Below are 22590 nucleotides of genomic sequence, written 5' to 3' on the forward strand. Positions count from 1 at the left end.
AAAGATGAGCCAGTGCAGGGCAAAGAGTTTCCTCTGGAATGGACTGAGACATCTGGGGGACTCTTGGAATGGTGGTACGACCATGGAGTTTCTCTCGCCTTTCCTGTTGAGAGTGCCTCCTCTTGAGATGCGACGGGAACGCCGGGAATTCTTTCCCGTTGAAAACAGGGAAAGGATCCCTCATCTCGAGCTACGAGGGGGAAACGGGGCTCCTCTGGATGTGGGCGGGACCATCGTGCATCCTCTCGAGTGGAGACGGGTATGGCGGTGAACTTCTTGAGTTGCAGCAAGGGTGTGAAAGACCCTTTCGAAGTTCCAGAGGTTAGGTGTCATTAGTCTCCAGACGCCTCATCGGAAATAGGCCTCATCTCGCCTGGAAGGGAGAACTTCCTGGATTTTCTCGAGTTGCGGCAGGTGTTCTCGAGTTACGACGGGGACCTCAGGGACCCGCCCTGGTGGCCTCAGGAGAGGCCAGTCCCCATGCGAGTTGCTAGGGGGCCTCTCGGAATTACTCTCCCGTCGATACCGGGGCCAAAAACCTTGTGTAGAGTCAGGGCCGGAACCGAGGATTCCTCTCAGGGGCTGACATGGATCTTTGGGTACTTCTGGAGTCTCCCCAGGGGAGTCAGGCCTCGTCTCGAGTGGGGGCATGCACGTGCGCTTTCCTTCCAGGCTGTAGCAGCAATGTCGCTTCCCGTGGCGTGGATCAAAGGATCTGTGATTTTCCATCGAGGCTTTCCCACAGGGCTGTCCCACGTGCCACCGTGGTGTGAGTCGATCCTCGGCGTGAAAGATGAGCCAGTGCAGGGCAAAGAGGTTCCTTTGGAATGGACTGAGACATCTGGTGGACTCTTGGAATGGTGGTACGACCATGGAGTTCCTCTCGCCTTTCCTGTTGAGAGTGCCACCTCTTGAGATGCGTCAGGAACGCCGGGAATTCTTTGCTTTGAAAGCAGTGAAAGAAACCCTCATCTCGAGCTACGAGGGGGAAACGGGGCTCCTCTGGATGTGGGCGGGACCATCGTGCTTCCTCTCGAGTGGAGACGGGTATGGCGGTGAACTTCTTGAGTTGCAGCAAGGGTGTGAAAGACCCTTTCGAAGTTCCAGAGGTTAGGTGTCATTAGTCTCCAGACGCCTCATCGGAAATAGGCCTCATCTCGCCTGGAAGGGAGAAATTCCTGGATTTTCTCGAGTTGCGGCAGGTGTTCTTGAGTTACGACGGGGACCTCAGGGACCCGCCCTGGTGGCCTCAGGAGAGGCCAGTCCCCATGCGAGTTGCTAGGGGGCCTCTCGGGATTCCTCTCCCATCGATACCGGGGCCAAAAACCTTGTGTAGAGTCAGGGCCGGAACCGAGGATTCCTCTCAGGGGCTGACATGGATCTTTGGGTACTTCTGGAGTCTCCCCAGGGGAGTCAGGCCTCGGCTCGAGTGGGGGCATGCACGTGCGATTTCCTTCCAGGCTGTAGCAGCAATGTCACGCATCCCGTCGCGTGGAGTAATGGATCTGGGGTTTTCCCTCGAGGCTTTCCCACAGGGCTGTCCCACGTGCCACCGTGGTGTGAGTCGATCCTCGGCGTGAAAGATGAGCCAGTGCAGGGCAAAGAGGTTCCTCTGGAATGGACTGAGACATCTGGGGGACTCTTGGAATGGTGGTACGACCATGGAGTTCCGCTCGCCTTTCCTGTTGAGAGTGCCTCCTCTTGAGATGCGACGGGAACGCCGGGAATTCTTTCCCGTTGAAAGCAGGGAAAGGATCCCTCATCTCGAGCTACGAGGGGGAAACGGGGCTCCTCTGGATGTGGGCGGGACCATCGTGCTTCCTCTCGAGTGGAGACGGGTATGGCGGTGAACTTCTTGAGTTGCAGCAAGGGTGTGAAAGACCCTTTCGAAGTTCCAGAGGTTAGGTGTCATTAGTCTCCAGACGCCTCATCGGAAATAGGCCTCATCTCGCCTGGAATGGAGAACTTCCTGGATTTTCTCGAGTTGCGGCAGGTGTTCTCGAGTTACGACGGGGACCTCAGGGACCCGCCCTGATGGCCTCAGGAGAGGCCAGTCCTCATGCGAGTTGCTGGGAGGCCTCTCGGGATTCCTCTCCCGTCGATACCGGGGCCAAAAACCTTGTGTGGAGTCAGGGCCGGAACCGAGAATTCCTCTCAAGGGCTGACATGGATCTTTGGGTACTTCTGCAGTCTCCCCAGGGGAGTCAGGCCTCGTCTCGAGTGGGGGCATGCACGTGCGCTTTCCTTCCAGGCTGTAGCAGCAATGTCACGCTTCCCGTCTCGTGGATCAAAGGATCTGTGGTTTTCCCTCGAGGCTTTCCCTCGAGGCTTTCCCACAGGGCTGCCCCACGTGCCACCGTGGTGTGAGTCGATCCTCGGCGTGAAAGATGAGCCAGTGCAGGGCAAAGAGGTTCCTCTGGAATGGACTGAGACATCTGGGGGACTTTTGGAATGGTGGTACGACCATGGAGTTTCTCTCGCCTTTCCTGTTGAGAGTGCCTCCTCTTGAGATGCGACGGTAACGCCGGGAATTCTTTCCCGTTGAAAGCAGGGAAAGGATCCCTCATCTCGAGCTACGAGGGGGAAACGGGGCTCCTCTGGATGTGGGCGGAACCATCGTGCATCCTCTCGAGTGGAGACGGGTATGGCGGTGAACTTCTTGAGTTGCAGCAAGGGTGTGAAAGACCCTTTCGAAGTTCCAGAGGTTAGGTGTCATTAGTCTCCAGACGCCTCATCGGAAATAGGCCTCATCTCGCCTGGAAGGGAGAACTTCCTGGATTTTCTCGAGTTGCGGCAGGTGTTCTCGAGTTACGACGGGGACCTCAGGGACCCGCCCTGGTGGCCTCAGGAGAGGCCAGTCCCCATGCGAGTTGCTAGGGGGCCTCTCGGGATTACTCTCCCGTCGATACCGGAGCCAAAAACCTTGTGTAGAGTCAGGGCCGGAACCGAGGATTCCTCTCAGGGGCTGACATGGATCTTTGGGTACTTCTGGAGTCTCCCCAGGGGAGTCAGGCCTCGTCTCGAGTGGGGGCATGCACGTGCGTTTTCCTTCCAGGCTGTAGCAGCTATGTCACGCTTCCCGTCGCGTGGATCAAAGGATCTGTGATTTTCCATCGAGGCTTTCCCACAGGGCTGTCCCACGTGCCACCGTGGTGTGAGTCGATCCTCGGCGTGAAAGATGAGCCAGTGCAGGGCAAAGAGGTTCCTCTGGAATGGAGTGAGATATCTGGGGGACTCTTGGAATGGTGGGACGACCATGGAGTTCCTCTCGCCTTTCCTGTTGAGAGTGCCTCCTCTTGAGATGCGACGGGAACGCCGGGAATTCTTTCCCGTTGAAAGTAGGGAAAGGATCCCTCATCTCGAGCTATGAGGGGGAAATGGGGCTCCTCTGGATGTGGGCGGGACCATCGTGCTTCCTCTCGAGTGGAGACGGGTATGGCGGTGAACTTCTTGAGTTGCAGCAAGGGTGTGAATGAACCTTTCGAAATTCCAGAGGTTAGGTGTCATTAGTCTCCAGTCGCCTCATCGGAAATAGGCCTCATCTCGCCTGGAAGGGAGAACTTCCTGGATTTTCTCGAGTTGCGGCAGGTGTTCTCGAGTTACGACGGGGACCTAAGGGACCAGCCCTGGTGGCCTCAGGAAAGGCCAGTCCCCATGCGAGTTGCTAGGGGGCCTCTAGGGATTCCTCTGCCGTCGATACCGGGGCCAAAATCCTTGTGTGGAGTCAGGGCCGGAACCGAGGATTCCTCTCATGGGCTGACATGGATATTTGGGTACTTCTGGAGTCTCCCCTGGGGAGTCCGGCCTCGTCTCGAGTGGGGGCATGCACGTGAGCTTTCCTTCCAGACTGTAGCAGCAATGTCCAGCTTCCCGTCGTGTCGATCAAAGGATCTGTGGTTTTCCCTGGAGACTTTCTTTCTAGGCTTTCCCACCGGGCTGTCCCACGTGCCACCGTGGTGTGAGTCGATCCTCGGCGTGAAAGATGAGCCAGTGCAGGGCAAAGAGGTTTCTCTGGAATGGACTGAGACATCTGGGGGACTCTTGGAATGGTGGTACGACCATGGAGTTCCTCTCGCCTTTCCTGTTGAGAGTGCCTCCTCTTGAGATGCGATGGGAACGCCGGGAATTCTTTCCCGTTGAATGCAGGGAAAGGATCCCTCATCTCGAGCTACGAGGGTGAAACGGGGCTCCTCTGGATGTGGGCGGGACCATCGTGCTTCCTCTCGAGTGGAGATAGGTATGGCGGTGAACTTCTTGAGTTGCAGCAAGGGTGTGAAAGACCCTTTCGAAGTTCCTGAGGTTAGGTGTCATTAGTCTCCAGACGCCTCATCGGAAATAGGCCTCATCTCGCCTGGAAGGGAGAACTTCCTGGATTTTCTCGAGTTGCGGCAGGTGTTCTCGAGTTACGACGGGGAACTCAGGGACCCGCCCTGATGGACTCAGGAGAGGCCAGGCCCATGCGAATTGCTAGGGGGCCTCTCGGGATTCCTCTCCTGTCGATACCGGGGCCAAAAACCTTGTGTGGAGTCAGGGCCAGAACCGAGGATTCCTCTCAGGGGTGACATGGATCTTTGGGTACTTCTGGAGTCTCCCCAAGGGAGTCAGGCCTCGTCTCGAGTGGGGGCATGCACGTGCGCTTTCCTTCCAGGCTGTAGCAGCAATGTCACGCTTCCCGTCGCGTAGATCAAAGGATCTGTGGTTTTTCCTCGAGGCTTTCCCTCGAGGCTTTCCCACAGGGCTGTCCCACGTGCCACCGTGGTGTGAGTCGATCCTCGGCGTGAAAGATGAGCCAGTGCAGGGCAAAGAGGTTCCTCTGGAATGGACTGAGACATCTGGGGGACTCTTGGAATGGTGGTACGACCATGGAGTTCCTCTCGCCTTTCCTGTTGAGAGTGCCTCCTGTTGAGATGCGACGGGAACGCCGGGAATTCTTTCCCGTTGAAAGCAGGGAAAGGATCCCTCATCTCGAGCTCCGAGGGGAAAACGGGGCTCCTCTGGATGTGGGCGGGACCATCGTGCTTCCTCTCGAGTGGAGACGTGTATGGCGGTGAACTTCTTGAGTTGCAGCAAGGGTGTGAAAGACCCTTTCGAAGTTCCAGAGGTTAGGTGTCATTAGTCTCCAGACGCCTCATCGGAAATAGGCCTCATCTCGCCTGGAAGGGAGAACTTCCTGGATTTTCTCGAGTTGCGGCAGGTGTTCTCGAGTTACGACGGGGACCTCAGGGACCCGCCCTGGTGGCCTCAGGAGAGGCCATTCCCCATGCGAGTTGCTAGGGGGCCTCTCGGGATTCCTCTTCTGTTGATACCGGGGCCAAAAACCTTGTGTGGAGTCAGGGCCGGATCCGAGGATTCCTCTCAGGGGCTGACATGGATCTTTGGGTACTTCTGGAGACTCCCCAGGGGAGTCAGGCCTCGTCTCGAGTGGGGGCATGCACGTGCGCTTTCCTTACAGGCTGTAGCAGCAATGTCACGCTTCCCGTGGCGTGGATCAAAGGATCTGTGGTTTTCCATCGAGGCTTTCCCACAGGGCTGTCCCACGTGCCACCGTGGTGTGAGTCGATCCTCGGCGTGAAAGATGAGCCAGTGAAGGGCAAAGAGGTTCCTCTGGAATGGACTGAGACATCTGGGGGACTCTTGGAATGGTGGTACGACCATGGAGTTCCTCTCGCCTTTCCTGTTGAGAGTGCCTCCTCTTGAGATGTGACGGGAACGCCGGGAATTCTTTCCCGTTGAAAGCAGGGAAAGGATCCCTCATCTCGAGCTACGAGAAGGATACGGGGCTCCTCTGGATGTGCGCGTGATCATCGTGCTTCCTCTCGATTGGAGATGGGTATGGCGGTGAACTTCTTGAGTTGCCGCAAGGGTGTGAAAGACCCTTTCGAATTTCCAGAGGTTAGGTGTCATTACTCTCCAGACGCCTCATCGGAAATTGGCCTCATCTCGCCTGGAAGGGAGAACTTCCTGGATTTTCTCGAGCTGCGGCAGGTGTTCTCGAGATACGACGGGGACATCAGGGACCCGCTCTGGTGGCCTCTGGAAAGGCCAGTCCCCTGCGAGTTGCTAGGGGGCCTCTAGGGATTCCTCTCCCGTCGATATTGGGGCCAAAAACCTTGTGTGGAGTCAGGGCCGGAACCGAGGATTCCTCTCAGGGGCTGACATGAATCTTTGAGTACTTCTGGAGTCTCCCCAGGGGAGTCAGGCCTCGTCTCGAGTGGGGGCATGGACGTGCGCTTTCCTTCCAGACTGTAGCAGCAATGTCACGCTTCCCGTCGCGTGGATCAAAGGATCTGTGGTTTTCCCTCGAGGCTTTCCCACAGGGCTGCCCCACGTGCCACCTTGGTGTGAGTCGATCCTCGGCGTGAAAGATGAGCCAGTGCAGGGCAAAGAGGTTCCTCTGGAATGGACTGAGACATCTGGGGGACTCCTGGAATGGTGGTACGACCATGGAGTTCCTCTCGCCTTTCCTGTTGAGAGTGCCTCCTCTTGAGATGCGACGGGAACGCCGGGAATTCTTTCCCGTTGAAAGCAGGGAAAGGATCCCTCATCTCGAGCTCCGAGGGGGAAACGGGGCTCCTCTGGATGTGGCCGGGACCATCGTGCTTCCTCTCGAGTGGAGACGGGTATGGCGGTGAACTTCTTGAGTTGCAGCAAGGGTGTGAAAGACCCTTTCGAAGTTCCAGAGGTTAGGTGTCATTAGTCTAAAGACGCCTCATCGGAAATAGGCCTCATCTCGCCTGGAAGGGAGAACTTCCTGGATTTTCTCGAGTTGCGGGAGGTGTTCTAGAGTTAAGACGGGGACCTCGGGGACCCGCCCTGGTGGCCTCAATAGAGGACAGTCCCCATGCGTGTTGCTAGGTGGCCTCTCGGGATTCCTCTCCCGTCGATACCGGGGCCAAAAAACTTGTGTGGAGTCAGGGCCGGAACCGAGGATTCCTCTCAGGGGCTGACATGGATCTTTGGGTACTTCTGGAGTCTCCCCAGCTGAGTCAGGCCTCGTCTCGAGTGGGGACATGCACGTGCGCTTTCCTTCGAGGCTGTAGCAGCAATGTCACGCTTCCCGTCGCGTGGATCAAAGGATCTGTGGTTTTCCCTCGAGGCTTTCCCTCGAGGCTTTCCCACAGGGCTGTCCCACGTGCCACCGTGGTGTGAGTCGATCCTAGGCGTGAAAGATGAGCCAGTGCAGGGCAAAGAGGTTCCTCTGGAATGGACTGAGACATCTGGGGGACTCTTGGCATGGTGGTACGACCATGGAGTTCCTCAAGCCTTTCCTGTTGAGAGTGCCTCCTCTTGAGATGCGACGAGAACGCCGGGAATTCTTTCCCGTTGAATGCAGGGAAAGGATCCCTCATCTCGAGCTACGAGGGGGAAACTGGGCTCCTCTGGATGTGGGCGGGACCGTCGTGCTTCCTCTCGAGTGGAAATGGGTATGGCGGTGAACTTCTTGAGTTGCAGCAAGGGTGTGAAAGACCCTTTCGAAGTTCCAGAGGTTAGGTGTCATTAGTCTCCAGACGCCTCATCGGAAATAGGCCTCATCTCGCCTGGAAGGGAGAACTTCCTGGATTTTTTTGAGTTGCGGCAGGTGTTCTCGATTACGACGGGGACCTCAGGGACCCGCCCTGATGGCCTCAGGAGACGCCAGGTCCATGCGAGTTGCTAGGTGGCCTCTCGGGATTCCTCTCCTGTCGATACCGGGGACAAAAATCTTGTGTGGAGTCAGGGCCGGAACCGAGGATTCCTCTCAGGGGTGACATGGATCTTTGGGTACTTCTGGAGTCTCCCCAGGGGAGTCAGGCCTCGTCTCGAGCGGGGGCATGCACGTGCGCTTTCCTTCCAGGCTGTAGCAGGAATGTGACGCTTCCCGTCGCGTGAATCAAAGGATCTGTGGTTTTCCCTCGAGGCTTTCCCTAGAGGCTTTCCCACAGGGCTGTCCCACGTGCCACCGTGGTGTGAGTCGATCCTCGGCGTGAAAGATGAGCCAGTGCAGGGCAAAGAGGGTCCTCTGGAATGGACTGAGACATCTGGGGGACTCTTGGAATGGTGGTACGACCATGGAGTTCCTCTCGCCTTTCCTGTTGAGAGTGCCTCCTCTTGAGATGCGACGTGAATGCCGGGAATTCTTTCCCGTTGAAAGCAGGGAAAGGATCCCTCATCTCGAGCTACGAGGGGGAAACGGGGCTCCTCTGGATGTGGGCGGGACCATCGTGCTTCCTCTCGAGTGGAGACGGGTATGGCGGTGAACTTCTTGAGTTGCAGCAAGGGTGTGAAAGACCCTTTCGAAGTTCCAGAGGTTAGGTGTCATTAGTCTCCAGACGCCTCATCGGAAATAGGCCTCATCTCGCCTGGAAGGGAGAACTTCCTGGATTTTCTCGAGTTGCGGGAGGTGTTCTCGAGTTACGACGGGGACCTCAGGGACCCGCCCTGGTGGCCTCAGGAGAGGCCATTCCGCATGCGAGTTGCTAGGGGGCCTCTCGGGATTCCTCTTCTGTCGATACCGGGGCCAAAAACCTTGTTTGGAGTCAGGGCCGGATCCGAGGATTCCTCTCAGGGGCTGACATGGATCTTTGGGTACTTCTGGAGTCTCCCCAGGGGAGTCAGGCCTCGTCTCGAGTGGGGGCATGCACGTGCGCTTTCCTTACAGGCTGTAGCAGCAATCTCACGCTTCCCGTGGCGTGGATCAAAGGATCTGTGGTTTTCCCTCGAGGCTTTCCCTCGAGGCTTTCCAGCAGGGCTGTCCCACGTGCCACCGTGGTGTGAGTCGATCCTCGGCGTGAAAGATGAGCCAGTGCAGGGCAAAGAGGTTCGTCTGGAATGGACTGAGACATCTGGGGGACTCTTGGAATGGTGGTACGACCATGGAGTTCCTCTCGCCTTTCCTGTTGAGAGTGCCTCCTCTTGAGATGTGACGGGAACGCCGGGAATTCTTTCCCGTTGAATGCAGGGAAAGGATCCCTCATCTCGAGCTACGAGGGGGAAACGGGGCTCCTCTGGATGTGGGCGGGACCGTCGTGCTTCCTCTCGAGTGGAGATGGGTATGGCGGTGAACTTCTTGAGTTGCAGCAAGGGTGTGAAAGACCCTTTCGAAGTTCCAGAGGTTTGGTGTCATTAGTCTCCAGACGCCTCATCGGAAATAGGCCTCATCTGGCCTGTAAGGGAGAACTTCCTGGAATTTCTTGAGTTGCGGCAGGTGTTCTCGAGTTACGACGGGGACCTCAGGGACCCGCCCTGATGGCCTCAGGAGAGGCCAGGTCCATGCGAGTTGCTAGGTGGCCTCCCGGGATTCCTCTCCTGTCGATACCGGGGCCAAAAATCTTGTGTGGAGTCAGGGCCGGAACCGAGGATTCCTCTCAGGGGTGACATGGATCTTTGGGTACTTCTGGAGTCTCCCCAGGGGAGTCAGGCCTCGTCTCGAGCGGGGGCATGCACGTGCGCTTTCCTTCCATGCTGTAGCAGCAATGTGACGCTTCCCGTCGCGTGGATCAAAGGATCTGTGGTTTTCCCTCGAGGCATTCCCTCGAGGCTTTCCCACAGGGCTGTCCCACGTGCCACCGTGGTGTGAGTCGATCCTCGGCGTGAAAGATGAGCCAGTGCAGGGCAAAGAGGTTCCTCTGGAATGGACTGAGATATCTTCGGGACTCTTGGAATGGTGGTACGACCATGGAGTTCCTCTCGCCTTTCCTGTTGAGAGTGCCTCCTCTTGAGATGCGACGGGAACGCCGGGAATTCTTTCCCGTTGAAAGCAGGGAAAGGATCCCTCATCTCGAGCTCCGAGGGGGAAACGGGGCTCCTCTGGATGTGGGCGAGACCATCGTGCTTCCTCTCGAGTGGAGACGGTTATGGCGGTGAACTTCTTGAGTTGCAGCAAGGGTGTGAAAGACCCTTTCGAAGTTCCAGAGGTTAGGTGTCATTAGTCTCCAGACGCCTCATCGGAAATAGGCCTCATCTTGCCTGGAAGGGAGAACTTCCTGGATTTTCTCGAGTTGCGGGAGGTGTTCTCGAGTTAAGACGGGGACCTCAGGGACCCGTCCTGGTGGCCTCAGCAAAGGCCAGTCCCCATGCGAGTTGCTAGGGGGCCTCTCGTGATTCCTCTCCCGTCGATACCAGGGCCAAAAACCTTGTGTGGAGTCAGGGCCGGAACCGAGGATTCCTCTCAGGGGTGACATGGTTCTTTGGGTACTTCTGGAGACTCCCCAGGGGAGTCAGGCCTCGTCTCAAGCGGGGGCATGCACGTGCGCTTTCCTTCCAGGCTGTAGCAGCAATGTCACGCTTCCCGTCGCGTGGATCAAAGGATCTGTGGTTTTCCCTCGAGGCTTTCCCTCGAGGCTTTCCCACAGGACTGTCCCACGTGCCACCGTGGTGTGAGTCGATCCTCGGCGTGAAAGATGAGCCAGTGCAGGTCAAAGAGGTTCCTCTTGAATGGACTGAGACATCTGGGGGACTCTTGGAATTGTGGTACGACCATGGAGTTCCTCTCGCCTTTTCTGTTGAGAGTGCCTCCTCTTGAGATGCGACGGGAACGCTGGGAATTCTTTCCCGTTGAAAGCAGGGAAAGGATCCCTCATCTCGAGCTACGAGGGGGAAACGGGGCTCCTCTGGATGTGGGCGGGACCATCGTGCTTCCTCTCGAGTGGAGACGGGTATGGCGGTGAACTTCTTGAGTTGCAGCAAGGGTGTGAAAGACCCTTTCGAAGTTCCAGAGGTTAGGTGTCATTAGTCTCCAGACGCCTCATCGGAAATAGGCCTCATCTAGCCTGGAAGGGAGAACTTCCTGGATTTTCTCGAGTTGCGGGAGGTGTTCTAGAGTTACGACGGGGACCTAAGGGACCCGCCCTGGTGGCCTCAATAGAGAACAGTCCCCATGCGTCTTGCTAGGTGGCCTCTCGTGATTCTTCTCCCGTCGATACCGGGGCCAAAAACCTTGTGTGGAGTCAGGGCCGGAACCGAGGATTCCTCTCAGGGGCTGACATGGAACTTTGGGTACTTCTGGAGTCTCCCCAGGGGAGTCAGGCCACGTCTCGAGTGGGGGCATGCACGTGCGCTTTCCTTCCAGGCTGTAGCAGCAATGTCATTCTTCCCGTCGCATTTATGAATGGATCTGTGGCTTTCCCTCGAGGCTTTCCCTCGAGGCTTTCCCACAGGGCTGTCCCACGTGGCACCGTGGTGTGAGTTGATCCTCGGCGTGAAAGATGAGCCAGTGCAGGTCAAAGAGGTTCCTCTGGAATGGACTGAGACATCTGGGGGACTCTTGGAATTGTGGTACGACCATGGAGTTCCTCTCGCCTTTCCTGTTGAGAGTGCCTCCTCTTGAGATGCAACAGGAACGCCAGGAATTCTTTTCCGTTGAAAGCAGGGAAAGGATCCCTCATCTCGAGCTCCGAGGGGGAAACGGGGCTCCTCTGGATGTGGGCGGGACCATCGTGCTTCCTCCCGAGTGGAGACGGGTATGGCGGTGAAATTCTTGAGTTGCAGCAAGGTTGTGAATGACCCTTTCGAAGTTCCAGAGGTTAGGTGTCATTAGGCTCCAGACGCCTCATCGGAAATAGGCCTCATCTTGCCTGGAAGGGAGAACTTCCTGGATTTGCTCGAGTTGCGGCAGGTGTTCTCGAGTTACGACGGGGACCTCAGGGACCCGCCCTGGTGGCCTCAGGAGAGACCAGTCCCCTTGCTAGTTGCTAGGGGGCCCCTCGGGATTCCTCTCCCGTCGATACCGGGGCCAAAAACCTTGTGTGGAGTCAGGGCCGGAACCGAAGATTCCTCTCAGGGGCTGACATGGATCTTTGGGTACTTCTGGAGTCTCCCCAGGGGAGTCAGGCCTCGTCTCGAGTGGGGGCATGCACGTGCGCTTTCCTTCCAGGCTGTAGCAGCAATGTCATTCATCCCGTCGCATTTATCAAAGGATCTGTGGCTTTCCCTCGAGGCGTTCCCTCGAGGCTTTCCCACAGGGCTGTCCCACGTGCCACCGTGGTGTGAGTCGATCCTCGGCGTGAAAGATGAGCCAGTGCAGGTCAAAGAGGTTCCTCTGGAATGGACTGAGACATCTAGGGGACTCTAGGAATGGTGGTACGACCATTGAGTTCCTCTCGCCTTTCCTGTTGAGAGTGCCTCCTCTTGAGATGCGACGGGAATGCTGGGAATTTTTTCCTGTTGAAAGCAGGGAAACGATCCCTCATCTCGAGCTCCGAGGGGGAAACGGGGCTCCTCTGGATGTGGGCGTGACCATCGTGCTTCCTCTCGAGGGGATACGGGTATGGCGGTGAACTTCTTGAGTTGCAGAAAGGGTGTGAAAGACCCTTTCGAAGTTCCAGAGGTTAGGTGTCATTAGTCTCCAGACGCCTCATCGGAAATAGGCCTCATCTCGCCTGGAAGGGAGAACTTCCTGGATTTTCTCGAGTTGCGGCAGGAGTTCTCGAGTTACGACGGGGACCTCAGCGACCCGCCCTGGTGGCCTCAGGAACGGCCAGTCCCCATGCGAGTTGCTAGGGGGCCTCTCGGGATTCCTCTCCCATCAATACTGGGGCCAAAAACATTGTGTGGAGTCAGGGCCGGAACCGAGGATTCCTCTCAGGGGCTGACATGGATCTTTGGGTACTTCTGGAGTCTCCCCAGGGGAGTCAGGCCTCGTCTCGAGTGGGGGCATGCACGTGCGCTTTCCTTCCAGGCTGTAGCAGCAATGTCACGCTTTCCGTGGCGTGGATCAAAGGATCTGTGGTTTTCCCTCGAGGCTTTCCCTCGAGGCTTTCCCACAGGGCTGTCCCACGTGCCACTGTGGTGTGAGTCGATCCTCGGCGTGAAAGATGAGCCAGTGCAGGGCAAAGAGGTTCCTCTGGAATGGACTGAGACATCTGGGGGACTCTTGGAATGGTGGTACGACCATGGTGTTACTCTCGCCTTTCCTGTTGAGAGTGCCTCCTCTTGACATGCGACGGGAACGCCAGGAATTCTTTTCCGTTGAAAGCAGGGAAAGGATCCCTCATCTCGAGCTCCGAGGGGGAAACGGGGCTCCTCTGGATGTGGGCGGGACCATCGTGCTTCCTCCCGAGTGGAGACGGGTATGGCGGTGAACTTCTTGAGTTGCAGCAAGGGTGTGAAAGACCCTTTCGAAGTTCCAGAGGTTAGGTGTCATTAGTCTCCAGACGCCTCATCGGAAATAGGCCTCATCTCGCCTGGAAGGGAGAACTTCCTGGATTTTCTCGAGTTGGGGCAGGTGTTCTCGAGTTACGACGGGGACCTCAGGGACCCGCCCTGGTGGCCTCAGGAGAGGCCAGTCCCCATGCTAGTTGCTAGGGGGCCCCTCGGGATTCCTCTCCCGTCGATACCGGGGCCAAAAACCTTGTGTGGAGTCAGGGCCGGAACCGAGGATTCCTCTCAGGGGCTGACATGGATCTTTGGGTACTTCTGGAGTCCCCCCAGGGGAGTCAGGCCTCGTCTCGAGTGGGGGCATGCACGTGCGCTTTCCTTCCAGGCTCTAGCAGCAATGTCACGCTTCCCGTCGCGTGGATCAAAGAATCTGTGGTTTTTCCTCGAGGCTTTCCCATGAGGCTTTCCCACAGGGCTGTCCCACGTGCCACCGTGGTGTGAGTCGATCCTCGGCGTGAAAGATGAGCCAGTGCAGGGCAAAGAGGTTCCTCTGGAATGGACTGAGACATCTGGGGGACTCTTGGAATGGTGGTACCACCATGGAGTTCCTCTCGCCTTTCCTGTTGAGAGTGCCTCCTCTTGAGATGCGACGGGAACGCTGGGAATTCTTTCCCGTTGAAAGCAGGGAAAGGATCCCTCATCTCGAGCTACGAGGGGGAAACGGGGCTCATCTGGATGTGGTCGGGACCATCGTGCTTCCTCTCGAGTGGAGACGGGTATGGCGGTGAACTTCTTGAGTTGCAGCAATTGTGTGAAAGACCCTTTCGAAGTTCCAGAGGTTAGGTGTCATTAGTCTCCAGACGACTCATCGGAAATAGGCCTCATCTCGCCTGGAAGGGAGAACTTCCTGGATTTTCTCGAGTTGCGGCAGGTGTTCTCGAGTAACGACGGGGACGTTAGGGACCCGCCCTGGTGGCCTCAGGAGAGGCCACTCCACATGCGAGTTGCTAGGCGGCCTCTCGGGATTCCTCTCCCGTTGATACCGGGGCCAAAAACCTTGTGTGGAGTCAGGGCCGGAACCGAGGATTCCTCTCAGGGGCTGACATGGATCTTTGGGTACTTCTGGAGTCTCCCCAGGGGAGTCAGGCCTCGTCTCGAGTGGTGGCATGCACTTGCGCTTTCCTTCCAGGCTGTAGCAGCAATGTCACGCTTCCCGTCGCGTGGATCAAAGGATATGTGGTTTTCCCTCGAGGCTTTCCCTCGAGGCTTTCCCACAGGGCTGTCCCACGTGCGACCGTGGTGTGAGTCGATCCTCGGCGTGAAAGATGAGCCAGTGCAGGGCAAAGAGGTTCCTCTGGAATGGACTGAGACATCTGTGGGACTCTTGGAATGGTGGTACGACCATGGAGTTCCTCTCGCCTTTCCTGTTGAGAGTGCCTCCTCTTGAGATGCGACGGGAACGCCGGGAATTCTTTCCCGTTGAAAGCAGGGAAAGGATCCCTCATCTCGAGCTACGAGGGGGAAACGGGGCTCCTCTGGATGTGGGCGGGACCATCGTGCTTCCTCCCGAGTGGAGACGGGTATGGCGGTGAACTTCTTGAGTTGCAGCAAGGGTGTGAATGACCCTTTCGAAGTTCCAGAGGTTAGGTGTCATTAGTCTCCAGACGCCTCATCGGAAATAGGCCTCATCTGGCCTGGAAGGGAGAACTTCCTGGATTTGCTCGAGTTGCGGCAGGTGTTCTCGAGTTACGACGGGGACCTCAGGGACCCGCCCTGGTGGCCTCAGGAGAGGCCAGTCCCCATGCTAGTTGCTAGGGGGCCCCTCGGGATTCCTCTCCCTTCGATACCGGGGCCAAAAACCTTGTGTGGAGTCAGGGCCGGAACCGAGGATTCCTCTCAGGGGCTGACATGGATCTTTGGGTACTTCTGGAGTCTCCCCAGGGGAGTCAGGCCTCGTCTCGAGTGGGGGCATGCACGTGCGCTTTCCTTCCAGGCTGTAGCAGCAATGTCATTCTTCCCGTCGCATTTATCAAAGGATCTCTGGCTTTCCCTCGAGACTTCCCCTCGAGGCTTTCCCACAGGGCTGTCCCACGTGCCACCGTGGTGTGAGTCGATCCTCGGCGTGAAAGATGAGCCAGTGCAGGGCAAAGAGGATCCTCTGGAATTGACTGAGACATCTGGGGGAAGCTTGGAATGGTGGTACGACCATGGAGTTCCTCTCGCCTTTCCTGTTTAGAGTGCCTCCTCTTGAGATGCGACGGGAACGCCGGGAAATCTTTCCCGTTGAAAGCAGGGAAAGGATCCCTCATCTCAAGCTCCGAGGGGGAAACGGGGCTCCTCTGGATGTGGGCGGGACCATCGTGCTTCCTCCCGAGTGGAGACGGGTATTTCGGTGAACTTCTTGAGTTGCAGTAAGGGTGTGAATGACCCTTTCGAAGTTCCTGAGGTTAGGTGTCATTAGTCTCCAGACGCCTCATCGGAAATAGGCCTCATCTCGCCTGGAAGGGAGAACTTCCTGGATTTGCTCGAGTTGCGGCAGGGGTTCTCGAGTTACGACGGGGACCTCAGGGACCCGCCCTGGTGGCCTCAGGAGAGGCCAGTCCCCATGCTAGTTGCTAGGGGGCCCCTCGGGATTCCTCTCCCGTCGATACCGGGGCCAAAAATCTTGTGTGGAGTCAGGGCCGGAACCGAGGATTCCTCTCAGGGGCTGACATGGATCTTTGGGTACTTCTGGAGTCTCCCCAGGGGAGTCAGGCCTCGTTTCGAGTGGGGGCATGCACGTGCGCTTTCCTTCCAGGCTGTAGCAGCAATGTCATTTTTCCTGTCGCATTTATCAAAGGATCTGTGGCTTTCCCTCGAGGCTTTCCCTCGAGGCTTACCCACAGGGCTGTCCCACGTGCCACTGTGGTGTGAGTCGATCCTCGGCGTGAAAGATGAGCCAGTGAAGGGCAAAGAGGTTCCTCTGGAATGGACTGAGACATCTGGGGGACTCTTGGAATGGTGGTACGACCATGGTGTTCCTCTCGCCTTTCCTGTTGAGAGTGCCTCCTCTTGACATGCGACGGGAACGCCAGGAATTCTTTTCCGTTGAAAGCAGGGAAAGGATCCCTCATCTCGAGCTCCGAGGGGGAAACGGGGCTCCTCTGGATGTGGGCGGGACCATCGTGCTTCCTCCCGAGTGGAGACGGGTATGGCGGTGAACTTCTTGAGTTGCAGCAAGGGTGTGAAAGACCCTTTCGAAGTTCCAGAGGTTAGGTGTCATTAGTCTCCAGACGCCTCATCGGAAATAGGCCTCATCTCGCCTGGAAGGGAGAACTTCCTGGATTTTCTCGAGTTGCGGCAGGTGTTCTCGAGTTACGACGGGGACCTCAGGGACCCGCCCTGGTGGCCTCAGGAGAGGCCAGTCCCCATGCAAGTTGCTAGGGGGCCCCTCGGGATTCCTCTCCCGTCGATACCGGGGCCAAAAACCTTGTGTGGAGTCAGGGCCGGAACCGAGGATTCCTCTCAGGGGCTGACATGGATCTTTGGGTACTTCTGGAGTCTCCCCAGGGGAGTCAGGCCTCGTCTCGAGTGGGGGCATGCACGTGCGCTTTCCTTCCAGGCTCTAGCAGCAATGTCACGCTTCCCGTCGCGTGGATCAAAGAATCTGTGGTTTTTCCTCGAGGCTTTCCCATGAGGCTTTCCCACAGGGCTGTCCCACGTGCCACCGTGGTGTGAGTCGATCCTCGGCGTGAAAGATGAGCCAGTGCAGGGCAAAGAGGTTCCTCTGGAATGGACTGAGACATCTGGGGGACTCTTGGAATGGTGGTACGACCATGGAGTTCCTCTCGCCTTTCCTGTTGAGAGTGCCTCGTCTTGAGATGCGACGGGAAAGCTGGGAATTCTTTCCCGTTGAAAGCAGGGAAAGGATCCCTCATCTCGAGCTACGAGGGGGAAACGGGGCTCCTCTGGATGTGGGCGGGACCACCGTGCTTCCTCTCGAGTGGAGACGGGTATGGCGGTGAACTTCTTGAGTTGCAGCAATTGTGTGAAAGACCCTTTCGAAGTTCCAGAGGTTAGGTGTCATTAGTCTCCAGACGCCTCATCGGAAATAGGCCTCATCTCGCCTGGAAGGGAGAACTTCCTGGATTTTCTCGAGTTGCGGCAGGTGTTCTCGAGTTACGACGGGGACGTTAGGGACCCGCCCTGGTGGCCTCAGGAGAGGCCACTCCCCATGCGAGTTGCTAGGCGTCGTCTCGGGATTCCTCTCCCGTTGATCCCGGGGCCAAAAACCTTGTGTGGAGTCAGGGCCGGAACCGAGGATTCCTCTCAGGGGCTGACATGGATCTTTGGGTACTTATGGAGTCTCCCCAGGGGAGTCAGGCCTCGTCTCGAGTGGTGGCATGCACTTGCGCTTTCCTTCCAGGCTGTAGCAGCAATGTCACGCTTCCCGTCGCGTGGATCAAAGGATATGTGGTTTTCCCTCGAGGCTTTCCCTCGAGGCTTTCCCACAGGGCTGTCCCACGTGCGACCGTGGTGTGAGTCGATCCTCGGCGTGAAAGATGAGCCAGTGCAGGGCAAAGAGGTTCCTCTGGAATGGACTGAGACATCTGGGGGACTCTTGGAATGGTGGTACGACCATGGAGTTCCTCTCGCCTTTCCTGTTGAGAGTGCCTCCTCTTGAGATGCGACGGGAACGCCGGGAACTCTTTCCCGTTGAAAGTAGGGAAAGGATCCCTCATCTCGAGCTAAGAGGGGGAAACGGGGCTCCTCTGGATGTGGGCGGGACCATCGTGCTTCCTCTGGAGTTAAGACGGGTATGGCGGTGAACTTCTTGAGTTGCAGCTAGGGTGTGAAAGACCCTTTCGAAGTTCCAGAGGTTAGGAGTCATTAGTCTCCAGACGCCTCATCGGAAATAGGCCTCATCTCGCCTGGAAGGGAGAACTTCCTGGATTTCCTCGAGTTGCGGCAGGTGTTCTCGAGTTACGACGGGGACCTCAGGGACCCGCCCTGGTGGCCTCAGGAGAGGCCAGTCCCCATGCGAATTGATAGGGGGCCTCTCGGGATTCCTCTCCCGTCGATACCGGGGACAAAAACCTTGTGTGGAGTCAGGGCCGGAACTGAGGATTCCTCTCAGGGGTGACATGTATCTTTGGGTACTTCTGGAGTCTCCAAAGGGGAGTCAGGCCTCGTCTCGAGTGGGGGCATGCACGTGCGCTTTCCTTCCAGGCTGTAGCAGCAATGTCACGCTTCCCGTCGCGTGGATCAAAGGATCTGTGGTTTTCCCTCGAGGCTTTCATTCGAGGCTTTCCCACAGGGCTGTCCCACGTGCCACCGTGGTGTGAGTCGATCCTCGGCGTGAAAGATGAGCCAGTGCAGGGCAAAGAGGTTCCTCTGGAATGGACTGAGATATCTGGGCAATCCTGGAATGGTGGTATGACCATGGAGTTCCTCTCGCCTTTCCTGTTGAGAATGCCTCCTCTTGAGATGCGACGGGAACACTGGGAATTCTTTCCCGTTGAAAGCAGGGAAAGGATCCCTCATCTCGAGCTACGAGGGGGAAACGGGGCTCCTCTGGATGTGGGCGGGACGATCGTTCTTCCTCTCGAGTGGAGACGGGTATGGCGGTGAACTTCTTGAGTTGCAGCAAGGGTGTGAAAGACCCTTTCGAAGTTCCAGAGGTTAGGTGTCATTAGTCTCCAGACGCCTCATCGGAAACAGGCCTCATCTCGCCTACAAGGGAGAACTTCCTGGATTTTCTCGAGTTGCGGCAGGTGTTCTCGAGTTACGACGGGGACCTCAGGGACCCGCCCTGGTGGCCTCAGGAGAGGCCAGTCCCCATGCGAGTTGATAGGGGGCCTCTCGGGATTCCTCTCCCGTCGATACCGGGGACAAAAACCTTGTGTGGAGTCAGGGCCGGAACCGAGGATTCCTCTCAGGGGTGACATGTATCTTTGGGTACTTCTGGAGTCTCCAAAGGGGAGTCAGGCCTCGTCTCGAGTGGGGGCATGCACGTGCGCTTTCCTTCCAGGCTGTAGCATCAACGTCACGCTACCCGTCGCGTGGATCAAAGGATCTATGGTTTTCCCTCGAGGCTTTCCCTCGAGGCTTTCCCACAGGGCTGTCCCACGTGCCACTGTGGTGTGAGTCGATCCTCGGCGTGAAAGATGAGCCAGTGCAGGGCAAAGAGGTTCCTCTGGAATGGACTGAGAAATCTGGGGGACTCTTTGAATGGTGGTACGACCATGGAGTTCCTCTCCCCTTTCCTGTTGAGAGTGCCTCCTCTTGAGATGCAACAGGATCGCCAGGAATTCTTTTCCGTTGAAAGCAGGGAAAGGATCCCTCATCTCGAGCTCCGAGGGGGAAACGGGGCTCCTCTGGATGTGGGCGGGACCATCGTGCTTCCTCCCGAGTGGAGACGGGTATGGCGGTGAAATTTTTGAGTTGCAGCAAGGTTGTGAATGACCCTTTCGAAGTTCCAGAGGTTAGGTGTCATTAGGCTCCAGACGCCTCATCGGAAATAGGCCTCATCTCGCCTGGAAGGGAGAACTTCCTGGATTTGCTCGAGTTGCGGCAGGTGTTCTCGAGTTACGACGGGGACCTCAGGGACCCGGCCTGGTGGCCTCAGGAGAGACCAGTCCCCATGCTAGTTGCTAGGGGGCCCCTCGGGATTCCTCTCCCGTCGATACCGAGGCCAAAAACCTTGTGTGGAGTCAGGGCCGGAACCGAGGATTCCTCTCAGGGGCTGACATGGATCTTTGGGTACTTCTGGAGTCTCCCCAGGGGAGTCAGGCCTCGTCTCGAGTGGGGGCATGCACGTGCGCTTTCCTTCCAGGCTGTAGCAGCAATGTCATTCTTCCCGTCGCATTTTCAAAGGATCTGTGGCTTTCCCTCGAGGCTTTCCCTCGAGGCTTTCCCACAGGGCTGTCCCACGTGCCACCGTGGTGTGAGTCGATCCTCGGCGTGAAAGATGAGCCAGTGCAGGTCAAAGAGGTTTCTCTGGAATGGACTGAGACATCTAGGGGACTCTAGGAATGGTGGTACGACCATTGAGTTCCTCTCGCCTTTCCTGTTGAGAGTGCCTCCTCTTGAGATGCGACGGGAACACCGGGAAATCTTTCCCGTTGAAAGCAGGGAAAGGATCCCTCATCTCAAGCTCCGAGGGGGAAACGGGGCTCCTCTGGATGTGGGCGGGACCATCGTGCTTCCTCCCGAGTGGAGACGGGTATTTCGGTGAACTTCTTGAGTTGCAGCAAGGGTGTGAATGACCCTTTCGAAGTTCCTGAGGTTAGGTGTCATTAGTCTCCAGACGCCTCATCGGAAATAGGCCTCATCTCGCCTGGAAGGGAGAACTTCCTGGATTTGCTCGAGTTGCGGCAGGTGTTCTCGAGTTACGACGGGGACCTCAGGGACCCGCCCTGGTGGCCTCAGGAGAGGCCAGTCCCCATGCTAGTTGCTAGGGGGCCCCTCGGGATTCCTCTCCCGTCGATACCGGGGCCAAAAATCTTGTGTGGAGTCAGGGCCGGAACCGAGGATTCCTCTCAGGGGCTGACATGGATCTTTGGGTACTTCTGGAGTCTCCCCAGGGGAGTCAGGCCTCGTCTCGAGTGGGGGCATGCACGTGCGCTTTCCTTCCAGGCTGTAGCAGCAATGTCACGTTTTCCGTGGCGTGGATCAAAGGATCTGTGGTTTTCCCTCGAGGCTTTCCCTCGAGGCTTACCCACAGGGCTGTCCCAGGTGCCACTGTGGTGTGAGTCGATCCTCGGCGTGAAAGATGAGCCAGTGCAGGGCAAAGAGGTTCCTCTGGAATGGACTGAGACATCTGGGGGACTCTTGGAATGGTGGTACGACCTTGGTGTTCCTCTCGCCTTTCCTGTTGAGAGTGCCTCCTCTTGACATGCGACGGGAACGCCAGGAATTCTTTTCCGTTGAAAGCAGGGAAAGGATCCCTCATCTCGAGCTCCGAGGGGGAAACGGGGCTCCTCTGGATGTGGGCGGGACCATCGTGCTTCCTCCCGAGTGGAGACGGGTATGGCGGTGAACTTCTTGAGTTGCAGCAAGGGTGTGAAAGACCCTTTCGAAGTTCCAGAGGTTAGGTGTCATTAGTCTCCAGACGCCTCATCGGAAATAGGCCTCATCTCGCCTGGAAGGGAGAACTTCCTGGATTTTCTCGAGTTCTGGCAGGTGTTCTCGAGTTACGACGGGGACCTCAGGGACCCGCCCTGGTGGCCTCAGGAGAGGCCAGTCCCCATGCTAGTTATTAGGGGGCCCCTCGGGATTCCTCTCCCGTCGATACCGGGGCCAAAAACCTTGTGTGGAGTCAGGGCCGGAACCGAGGATTCCTCTCAGGGGCTGACATGGATCTTTGGGTACTTCTGGAGTCTCCCCAGGGGAGTCAGGCCTCGTCTCGAGTGGGGGCATGCACGTGCGCTTTCCTTCCAGGCTCTAGCAGCAATGTCACGCTTCCCGTCGCGTGGATCAAAGAATCTGTGGTTTTTCCTCGAGGCTTTCCCATGAGGCTTTCCCACAGGGCTGTCCCACGTGCCACCGTGGTGTGAGTCGATCCTCGGCGTGAAAGATGAGCCAGTGCAGGGCAAAGAGGTTCCTCTGGAATGGACTGAGACATCTGGGGGACTCTTGGAATGGTGGTACGACCATGGAGTTCCTCTCGCCTTTCCTGTTGAGAGTGCCTCCTCTTGAGATGCGACGGGAACGCTGGGAATTCTTTCCCGTTGAAAGCAGGGAAAGGATCCCTCATCTCGAGCTACGAGGGGGAAACGGGGCTCCTCTGGATGTGGGCGGGACCACCGTGCTTCCTCTCGAGTGGAGACGGGTATGGCGGTGAACTTCTTGAGTTGCAGCAATTGTGTGAAAGACCCTTTCGAAGTTCCAGAGGTTAGGTGTCATTAGTCTCCAGACGCCTCATCGGAAATAGGCCTCATCTCGCCTGGAAGGGAGAACTTCCTGGATTTTCTCGAGTTGCGGCAGGTGTTCTCGAGTTACGACGGGGACGTTAGGGACCCGCCCTGGTGGCCTCAGGAGAGGCCACTCCCCATGCGAGTTGCTAGGCGTCGTCTCGGGATTCCTCTCCCGTTGATACCGGGGCCAAAAACCTTGTGTGGAGTCAGGGCCGGAACCGAGGATTCCTCTCAGGGGCTGACATGGATCTTTGGGTACTTATGGAGTCTCCCCAGGGGAGTCAGGCCTCGTCTCGAGTGGGGGCATGCACTTGCGCTTCCCTTCCAGGCTGTAGCAGCAATGTCACGCTTCCCGTCGCGTGGATCATAGGATATGTGGTTTTCCCACGAGGCTTTTCCTCGAGGCTTTCCCACAGGGCTGTCCCAAGTGCGACCGTGGTGTGAGTCGATCCTCGGCGTGAAAGATAAGCCAGTGCAGGGCAAAGAGGTTCCTCTGGAATGGACTGAGACATCTGGGGGACTCTTGGAATGGTGGTACGACCATGGAGTTCCTCTCGCCTTTCCTGTTGAGAGTGCCTCCTCTTGAGATGCGACGGGAACGCCGGGAACTCTTTCCCGT

This window comes from Capricornis sumatraensis, unplaced genomic scaffold (assembly GCF_032405125.1).
Source record: "Capricornis sumatraensis isolate serow.1 unplaced genomic scaffold, serow.2 scaffold1, whole genome shotgun sequence".
NCBI classification, from domain to species: domain Eukaryota; kingdom Metazoa; phylum Chordata; class Mammalia; order Artiodactyla; family Bovidae; genus Capricornis; species Capricornis sumatraensis.